Here is a 10,739-nt window from a genome sequence, read left to right on the forward strand (position 1 = left end):
GAGGCCCGAGGCCCAACCCCTTCCTGACTCCCCCCACCTTGCCCAGGGGCCCTGCAAGTCTGTTGCCCACCCCTTCCCATCTACTGTTACCAAGGGCGGCCTGTGCGTATAGGCCAACTCCGCTGTCGCCTAGGGCACCGCGTTAAATGGGGTGCCCAATGATGACATCACGCCATTGAGGGCTGTGGAGGCGAGGGCGCCGATCGCGCATTCTGCCTGGGGCGCTAGCTGCCAGCAGCCCACCTCAGGCCGCCCCTGACTGTTACCAAGTAATACAGAGGCAGGAGGCCCAATATGACATTACGCCCATGAGCAGGTCATTGTACCTTCATTTTAACTCATCACAGTTTCCATGCCTTGAAGGGAACATCACAAATACATTACAAAAGGTATTCCCCAGGTCAAGCAAGAAAAGAACAAAGACAATCAAGAAAAAGTTCAGATTCTGGGTTTTGTTTTGGTTGGTTTTTTTTACCCTGATATTTTGTGGTAGGTTTCTTTATTTTTGAATATAAAGTGACAGAAATAATTTGCTGTTAGAAAAGAGAAAGAATCTTCGACTATTTACAGATTTTGTACATCACAAAATTGTTCTTGTTTTGTGTTATTTTGTTGTTGTTCGTTTTTCTTTTTTCTTTTCTAAATTTTCTCTGCATTGTTTGAACAATGCTGAACTGAAAATCTGTACATTTCACAAAAAAAACCCTCTGCCCAGAAAACAGCCTCAATGAGAAACAAGACAAATCAAAGGGGGAAAAAATCAACTCCTTTCTTTGTTTTCCAGGAAATCCATTTGCTTATATATATATTTATATTTATATATATTATTTTTCAAGTTCAAACACCAAAATTCAAGAGAGAAAGAAATAAAACTCTACAGCTGTCCTTCCCCCCTCCAGTGTCTGTCGATCCCTGCTTGTCTGAAATCAGAAATAGCTATTTACAGAAAAAAGAACCGGAGAGGGGGGTTCCAGAGTGAGGGGGGTTGGGGGAAAGTAGGATAGTGATTAGTGGAGGGAGGGGGGATTTGGGCCTCAGGGAGATGAGGCAAGCCTGAGTTCAAGTGCGCTTTCCCTCAGGAAGACGCTGTGCTGGGAAAGTAACAACAATGTCTCCTTCTCCCAGTTTAGTTGTGGGAGAGGTGCGTTTCTGGCTCTCAGCCTCACCGCTGCCACCCTCCTTGCTTCTGTCAATGTTGCCAGCTACACCCTGTCAATAGTAAGGCTTATGCCACACGGGGGACACTGGGACTGCATTTGGGGTATATTGTTTCACCTTCCTTCTCCCAACCAGAAGAGGTAGCTGTCCCAATATACACCTGCAACCATTGTACTAAGACTAGGGCCAAACTTGGTCATTCACTAACAGCACTGTGATTGGACACCATGCTAGTTTGCCTTTTCCCTGATTCCCCCTTCCATTCCCTCCACCCGTACAGCCTCCTATTCCACCTCTGCCCTCACATAATTATGCACACCAGACCAACGAGGACTGAATTAGAGCAGCCTAAACCAAGAACCAAAGGATTAAAGTAATTCTGCCCTCTACCCCCAACCCTACCCCCACCAATCCCCTGTAGAACTTGATCCAGATTGACAGTTACAAGAAATCTGCAAGCATCAGATGAGAAAGCAAAGAAAGCACTGCAAGATTCTCCATAAAAAGCCAACAGTCATCTCTGTCCTACCCTTTCTCTCTCCATCCTCTTGATTTCAGTCCCAACCCCATCTAGGGAAACATTTCTCTTAGATAAGTCAGAAATCTTGCTACACAACCTTGAAGCTTCTGGTGCAGATGTGTGGCTGAGCCTTACACATGACTTTGGTGCATTATGATGCATTAATCAGGAAATGCTAGGTAAATGTGTGTAAATATAAATCAGTAAAACAGTTTTACATAATACCAGTGAACAAATTTAACTCCCAATGCACTTGTAAATGTTAATATAAACTTGACATTAGCCATTAAATGTAGGTAGGTAATATTACTAGTCAGGAACGTGATGGTCGTATGTATCCTGGAAATATAATCGAGAAACATCGGACAATCAAATTGCTACTTATTTTGAAAGCTATGTATACTTCATCTTTTTAGTCATCCTTTTAAAAAACCACCTAGCCACTACGGTGCTAATGTGCCAGAACTTAAGTATAAGAGACCTCGGAAGGTTGGCAGAGCCATAGTAGATCTGTAAATAAGGGAATACATAATTTAAAAGACACTTTCAAGTTGTTTAGGATTAAAAATCAAATTTAGGTTAGAGACCTTACAGCGGCGCTGACAGGAGGGAGCTGTCACATTGACATAATTAAACCCCAATGAGCGGCAGCAGCTGTGTTGGTAGGAGAACGTTTCCCGCTGACATAGTATGGCGCTTTTGTTGGTGAAACTTAAATTGGTCAGGGTGTGTTTTTTCCCCACTTTGGATTTACAAAAGTTTTACCAACAAAAGTGGTGGTGTGTAGACAGAACCTTAGTTTTGTAGGAAGGGTTTGTGGAACTTCAGAACTCACCAAAATGTTTTCATGGTCCCATTTTAAAATTCCACACAATGTAGTTTTGGTTTAAGGTGGAAATGCAAGGAGAGTCTTTACAGATGTTCCTTTTGGTTTGGTTTGGTTTGGTTTGGTTTGGTTTGGTTTGGTTTGGTGGAGAGGGAGGTTGTCATGCAGTATGTGTGGGGTAGGAGGGTGTTTTGTTTAATCAAAAGCATTTGTCTGCTGTGCTTGAAACTCAGAATACAGGAGCATCAGGCTAGTGGATGGAAACTAGGAAGCTGAACTGACTGTTGAAACAGACCAGCCTAACTTCAATGAACCATGCAGAGCAAAATGCCAGACTAGATGAACAGTGTTGATGTTGTTAAGTAAATGACAGCTGTTTTTGATTAACTCCTGCCAAAGTACTGATCACAGGGGTTACTATACATTATTAACACAGATGAGGGAAATGTTTAAATATAATACATCGGGCTCCTCCTCCTTGTAAACGGTAGATGTTTTGCCAAAAAATGCAACAGAAACACTTGCTAAAGAGCATCTGCAAAAGATAACACAAGATCCTGTGGTAGAGATTCTTCAGGGACCAGAATCACCCTGAATGTTCACACTTCAGGTAGGCCTCCATAACGGGCCTGATTCAACTCCCACTGAAGAAAGTGTAGGCTCCCCTTAACCTTAGTGAGATCTGGACAGGTGCTGCTGAGCATGCAGGTGCTCCGCCCCTTGCAGGGATGTATCCCATGCACATTTGCATGAGGAAAACATGGGCAGCCAGTAGAAAAGTCTGTTTATGCAAGTGAGCAGTGGAGTCAAAGGCTTTTTCCATCCCTTCAGTTCTTTGGGGGGAAGGAGGAATCGGAAGGAAGCTGGGAAACCATCATGCTATGTGAATGAGGAGAGTTCTCTGTGACCACTCGTGAAGCAGAGATTGGTAATTTTGAGCATGGCCTTGTGAATATTACCATTTCCCCCTTCATGACCCAGACTATACAAGTACGTATGTACACATGCACACACACATGCACACGCACGCACACACGCCCGTGAAGTAGGCTTTAAGAGGTTCTTTCTTTAAGCTCTGCAGCCAAAGATTACAAATCAGCAACCAGGAAGAATCAAGACAGCACGTTGGAAGATTCCATCAAGGATGCACCCAAAAAGCTTGGCTGATGATCAAGAGTTTAGCCGTGATGCTGGGCCTGCAAATCTCATGGGAAAAATAGTTTCTTGGTGAGACTTCCAGAGCTTACAAGATCTGTCTGAGCCCAGGCTTTTCTCACAGTAATGCTGGTAGTTCCACTTATGTTCAGAGCCAGAAAGTAAGGGGGTAACATGAGGAAATTACTAAGACTCCTGGGGCATGTCTACACTGGGCAGTTATTTTGAAATAACTCCCCTCATTTTGAAATAACAAGACGAGTGTCCATACTACCAAGCCTGTTATTTCAAAATAAAGGACTTGTTATTTTGAAATAACAACTCCTGCTTGTGAAGAGGAATAGCTTATTTTGAAACAGTTATTCTGGGAGTTATTATTTTGAAATAACTTATTTTTAAATAACCTGGTAGTGTAGACATAACCCTAGTGTAAAGCAGCACTTTTCCCTTCTGGCAGCAGTGCTCGGATGAGTAAGCACAGGAGTGGGGAGGCCCTGAGTTCTGTCCCTGCTTCCGCTGCTTGCCTCTGTACAAATTACACAACCTCTCTGCCTCAATTTTCCCATCCTAATAATGGGGACATTACAGCTTATCTACTTGCAACCCGGAGCACTGGGAGTTGGAAGGTGTATCAACACTGCCATGAAAAAACTGCAACCAGCCCAGGCCAGCTGCCTTGGGCTTACAGGGCTCAGGCTTTCAGAGAGTTTCACTGAAGTGTAGACTTTGAGGTTTGGGGCCTGGGCTCTAGGACCCTGAAGGGAGGGAGGATCCCAGAACTTGGGCTGCAGCCCAAGCCTGGACATCTACACTGCAATGACAGCCTCACCATCCAAGCCTCACGGACAAGCATGTTGGCCCTGGCCCGCTGCAGGTGTCTGGTTGCAATGTAGACATACCCTGAGTCACACAGTGCTTTGCAAATGTAAAGGGTCATATAAGTGCTAAATGTGATCATTTATAGTATTATTATTTTCATATCTCCAGCTGAGTGCAGGTTGACAGTTCATGTTGCAGGTGACCATTAAAGATGATTCCTAATTTAACTAAACCAGGTCTCTCCACCACATTACAAAACAAACACCTGGCTCAGAATCAATGCTGGGCAAGGGATTTCTCACTATGTCTGGTTCTACCCCAGATGTGATTCCCCAATCTGACACTGATTCCTATCCTGCCACTGCCAAATTGTGGAGGGCACTGTTTGTTTTATTATTGGACATAATTGAATTCCCTGCCCCCTGGTGTCTTACCCACTACTGACACCACAAGACACACAAAGTTCACCTTGATTACACTCTGTAAGGGAGCTGTGATTACTTTCCTTGTAATTTGAGCGTCTCATTTATCTGTAAGTACATGCTATGTAAATGTGTACAAAGTAAGATTTTAAAATATTTGCATAATGTATGTAAACTTATGGCATCTGTCAATTTACTTATTAGCATAAATTCTAATATAAACATATTTAGGTTTAACATCAAGATTGGGAGTTCTTTGAAATGGGGCCTTTGGATAATATTTTTAAACATACCTAGGCCACTTTTGAAAATGGGAGTTAGCATTCACAGCAGTTTAGAAAGTACCTAGCACACACCTGGCATGTTCCTGGTTAACAATTAAAATGGTGCTGATCGTGACTATACCCATAAATAATTATAACAACATGATTAGGAGGGACTGAGCCATTAATAATAAGCTAATATTTGATCTGAACCTTCAGCCATTGCTTGCCCAAAATGTGAGCTTCAAAACTCTCCTGAAGTCTAATGACATTTGAAAACCCTTGTTGCTCACTATTTCCCAAGTTTAAAGATTCCTCTACATTTCCTAGTTTCAGCCAGTAATGACAGGCCAACAATACTCTTGTGGGATAGGATGCTCTATTAGTATTTCCAGCCTGATCAGAACATGGGAGTTCTGGAATTCTTCCAAGAAGGTTTGTTTTTTGGAGAATTCCACCACAACACTGTAGACTCACAAGAGTTCAAATAGTTCAGACGCTCTAGTTTGTCAAACGCCCAGTCATTGTGGCATCATAGGCATTTAATTAGCATCATCATTAGTTACGGGAGACATTTTCAAAAGTCTCTTAAGAGCCCATTGAAAGCCAGTAGAGGTTTTGTGCTTCCAAATTCTGCTCGTGCTATCAAAAATCTCCTCTCCCCTTCCCTGTTCAAAATCCTGTGCAAACATTAACTCATCGATCTTACCGTCCATCCCAGAATCATGCTCCGGTTTCCTACCTGTAAAAGAGAACTAACAAGGCAGAAGAGTGAAGTGCCAGGGACTAGATTAGATCCCGCCTGACTCTGAGCCTTAGACACATTCATCAAGCTCCTACTACCCTCAAGTCTGTAGCTACACTGAGCTGCCTTCTGAATCTCTCCCACTGCAACCAAGTTACCAGCGCAGCTCCAACAGTGGTCACTGGGATAGACTGATGGCAACATTTTTACATGCCATTAACCCTGCCCACAGATGGTGTAGGTGGTCAGAACACCAGTGGCCAACCTGTACTAGCCCTCCCACTGGTCTTAGCCTTGGGGAGCTGCTATTGCAGCAATTGGGGGGGGGGGGAGAAGAGATTTCACAGTGAACGCTCAGCCTTGCCCAGGCCTATTATGAGCATCCAAACTTCTGAGTGTTGCTTTAATCAAACCTCTGAGCAACCTTTGGGAGTTTGCCTGTCGTCAGCACCACACCACTGTATTGAGCATGTAGTGACGTCCACAACACTCATCCTTAAGTATGGGATTGGAACCATCAAAGCCTCCAAGTGGTGTATGCTGTCAGCTGATGTATTGCCGTGTGCCACCACCACCACCAAGTAGCTTCATTGTTTGCACTGCATGAGCGAAGTTTGCTGGAGATTCCAGTGAGTGACAGAAAACCCAAACAAGACATTTCTCTCTGTAAAAGCCCTGAGACAATCCAAGATTCCTCTGCATGCGCGCACGCCATGAGAGCGAGGCTTTCTCCCAGAGCAAGTTACTTAACATTCCCCCTCTGCTAATTGAAAGACAGTGAGTTGCCGCTGAAGGGCAATCGCTTTCTCAGTGCTTAACCTTGAACTGGCAGCTTTGCTAGGCCTCAGTGTCTTGTCTCTTCAGCAAGAGCAACTAATCAGAGAGTAGCCAAGACAGCTCCCCAAAGCCTCTTGGTTTTTATCTAACAACTCAGGTACGAAAGAAAGCATCCCATGCAGCCCTTCCTTGTGGCATAGAAAGGAGGGGGCGGGGGAGTACTTGACAGCCAAGATAACCAAGATGGCTGGAACAGGAGCACGGGTATTGAGGCTGAACGGGTATTCCCCAAACCAGTACTCTGAGACAGTGGCTAGAAAGCTGAGAGGAGTGGTCAGGCCACTAGGACTAGTGTTCTGCTCCAGAATGGGATGCCGCTTTGTCTGGCTGAGATCAGGCAGCTGAAGAAGTCACGAGCGTCTCTTCTGATATATCTTATACTGTACTTTTCAACTTATTCATAAATGATCTGGAGAAAGGGGTTAGCAGTGAGGTGGTAAAGTTTGCGGATGATACCAAACTGTTTAGGATAGTCAAGACAGAAGCAGACTGTGAGGGACTCCAAGAAGATCTCACCAAACTGAGTGATTGGGCAACAAAATGGCAAATGAAATTTAATGTGGATAAGTGTAAAGTAATGCACATCGGGGAAAATAATCCCAACTATACGTACAGTATGATGGGGGCTAATTTGGCTATGACAAATCAGGAAAGAGATCTTGGAGTTATTGTGGATAGTTCTCTGAAAACTTCCACACAGTGTGCAGCGGCGGTCAAAAAGGCAAATAGGATGCTAGGAATTATTAAGAAAGGGATAGAAAATAAGACCCAGAATATCTTACTGCCCCTGTATAAAACTATGGTACGCCCACATCTTGAATACTGTGTACAGATGTGGTCTCCTCGCCTCAAAAGAAATATTTTGGCCTTGGAAAGCGTTCAAAAAAGGGCAACTAAAATGATTAGGGGTTTGGAACAGGTCCCATATGAAGAGAGGTTAAAGTGACTGGGACTTTTCAGTTTAGAGAAGAGGAGATTGAGGGGGGATATGATAGAGGTATATAAAATCATGAGTGATATGGAGAGGGCAGATAAAGAAAAGTTATTTATTAGTTCCCATAATAGAAGAACTAGAGGACATCAAATGAAATTAATGGGGAGAAGGTTTAAAACTAATAAAAGAAAGTTCTTCACACAGCATGTAGTCAGCTGTGGAACTCCTTGCCAGAGGAGGCTGTGAAGGCTAGGACTATAACAGAGTTTAAAGAGAAGCTAGATAATTTCATGGAGGTTGGGTCCATAAAAGGCTATTAGCCAGGGGATAGAAATGGTGTCCCTGGCCTCTGCTTGTCAGAGGCTGGAGAAGGATGGCAGATGACAAATAGCTTGATCATTGTCTTCGGTCCACCCTCTCTGGGGCATCTGGTGCTGGCCACTGTCGGCAGACAGGCTACTGGGCTAGATGGACCTTTGGTCTGACCCAGTACGGCCGTTCTTATGTTCTTATGTACTCTGAGCTATCTGGTGCAGAGATGTCAGACTGTGTGGAAAAGTTCGAACTATTCAAAAAAGAGACCTCCACCCTTGGTCATCCATGGAGGAGTCCTGGAGCCATTCATGGGGAGGGGAGGAAGCAAGACTAAATTACATAGCCCCAGCTGTCTAAGGAAGACTATTGTCCTGCAGGCAGCTTATCAGTCGCCAATTATGTATGTTACTAATGCAAAGCCAGGCTGTGCTGGTTGACTCTCTGCTTAATGATGGACTGCACAGATCAAGCATTAGGAAAAAATGAACTTATCAATAGTGTACCTGAACAAGTAAACAATAGAGAGTCCACTAACGATATCTAGGAGACTGGGCTGTTCAAAACCCCATGACTCCTGGCCCCTCCCTATGTGTATCCGGAGAAGGAAAATGGCATCCCACCCTGCCTCAACTTTCCTCATAAAAATTCAGGAGTCTGGGACCCAGTATGAGGAGACAAGGTGCATGACAGGATATTTTAAGGCGTGTGCCCTTCTGGTCTAAGATGAGAGCAACAGAATCCAATTAGTTGCTGCTGGTGCTTCTGTTAGTCAGTCCAACAAGTCTAGGGGAAGACTGGCTCAATGGATTTGGGGCTGTCCCAGCCCCACCGGCGTCCTCTCCTGTCCCCTTGTTACTATCCTTTCCAGTGATGCAAAAGCATGAGATAGCAGGGGACAAATTCTGGGAACGGCAAGTGTCTGTGTTAAACTTGCAGGCAGGCCCAAAGAACAGCCAAAGCCCCTGCCTCTAAGATCTGTTGTGCCACCTGTGGAAGTCAAAATTTCAGCACCTTGCCCAAAGAGCTTCTTTAGGCCGATTCCCCAGAGGCTGGATTCAAAATTCATTCCACAGATGCAGGATTCCACTCCCGGTTTTACTCCTCTTGGAACCTAGTTATGTTGGAGGTAGCTGGCTCTCCTTTGCGCATACACACACACACACACATACACACACACACACACACACTTGCCTGTGGAGAGATATGTGTCTGATTGCACAGGACTATGGACACTACTGGAGACATGTGTGAGAAACTGTATTGCTAGCTCTTTTGCTGGGAGGCAGGCATCCACTGGAGGAAACACAGAATGCATTTTTGACACAGAAGGGATCTCCATGTACTTTCTGTGTGCTCCGCTTCCAGCCTGCTCCCACCATGGCTTTCTCCCCTGCCTCTCTTGATCCACAGGGCAGTTGACTGGCGCATGTCACAAAGAGGAAGAGGTGGTCACCTCTCAGACTGTGTGGGATGGAAAGGTGCAGGAATCATCGAGTGCCATCATGGATAATCTGAGTAAGTGCTTCTCTCAGACAACACCATTCTCTCTGGCTGTTGACCACACACAACATGCTCGCCCAGCATCCACATAAGGTGGCATTAACATCTTGCCCTAGTTCCCCTCTTGTTCCACAACCCTGCCAATGGGGCCCATTAGCTGCATCAAGCTGTGAAGCTGGCTAGCGGATCAATCACAGGAAACCTTTGGTGGAAATTTTCCAAGCAAAGAATAACAATTTGCATGTTTCCCTTCACCACCCCCCAACTCTCCTAGTGAAGCCCCTAAATATATCCCAAGAGCCAACCAGCATTAGTCACATAGGATGCAGCTCCCCTGGTAAGAAGGGGTTCTGTCACATCAGGGACTGGGGCGAGAAACATTCTAAAGCTGCAGGAAGAGCTAGTGATGGCTGAGGAATATGAACTATTTTTGTAAGCGCATGGGAATGGTGTCGGGTTCCCAGCATGAGAAGGCAGAAATAACCCTCTTCCTCTCACTATCCTAGCATCAGTGAGACCACAAAGGCACATTACTCCTCTGGGAGAGGCAGACCTGCCAGTAAAACTGAGAGGGAGCAATTGGAGGTGAGGTATCAGGGTAACTGGCCAGACAGTTAAGAATGTAAAATGTAAGAATGACCATACTATCTCAGACCAATGGTCCAGCTGCCTGTCTTCCTACAGTAGCCAATGCCAAGTGCTTCAGAAGGGATGAACAGAACAGGCAATCATCAAATGAGCCATCCCGTCACCCAGTCCCAATTTCTGGCTTGCCATCAGAACTTTAAGGACACCCAGAGCATGGGGTTGCATCTCTGGCCACTGTGGCTAAGAGCCATTGATGGCCTTGTCTGCCATAAACATATTTCATTTTTTTTAACCCACTTATACTTTTGACCTTCATAATATACTATAGCAACAAGATCCACAAGTTAATTGTGCACTGTGTGGAGAAGACACATATGAGGAGAAGCAGCCTCAAAGAAAAATGAATACTAGCAACTCGCTAAGTGCCAACAACTAGAAATTCAGCAGGGGGGAGGCATTTGACCCATGCTGTGTCCCTCTACAAGCAGCTGGGCCCAGCTCCCAAGGATCCACTGTTATTCCAGCCAGGGGATCAGCTGCCCTTCTGGAGCTTTGTTGAGTAGGGAGGAGTCAGCAGGAAATGGGACAGGCTGGTGGCAATGGAAGCTGCCTGATAGCTGGTGAGTCACTATTCCAGTGGGTAGAGTCTGGGAGCCT

General features: G+C 45.0%; 1 protein-coding gene across 1 annotated transcript in view; it reads right to left on the reverse strand.

Moving 5' to 3' along the window:
- Window positions 1–482: 482 nt before the first annotated feature.
- GRIN2B (glutamate ionotropic receptor NMDA type subunit 2B) overlaps window positions 483–10,739 on the reverse strand; it is a 348,935-nt gene continuing 338,678 nt past the window's right edge. Inside the window, exon 15 of the transcript XR_012905621.2 lies at window positions 483–10,737. The gene's annotated coding sequence lies outside the window, so the exon portion shown is untranslated. The remainder of the gene's footprint in view (window positions 10,738–10,739) is intronic.

Source organism: Pelodiscus sinensis, chromosome 1 (assembly GCF_052426305.1).
Source record: "Pelodiscus sinensis isolate ZL-2025 chromosome 1, ASM5242630v1, whole genome shotgun sequence".
Taxonomy (NCBI): domain Eukaryota; kingdom Metazoa; phylum Chordata; order Testudines; family Trionychidae; genus Pelodiscus; species Pelodiscus sinensis.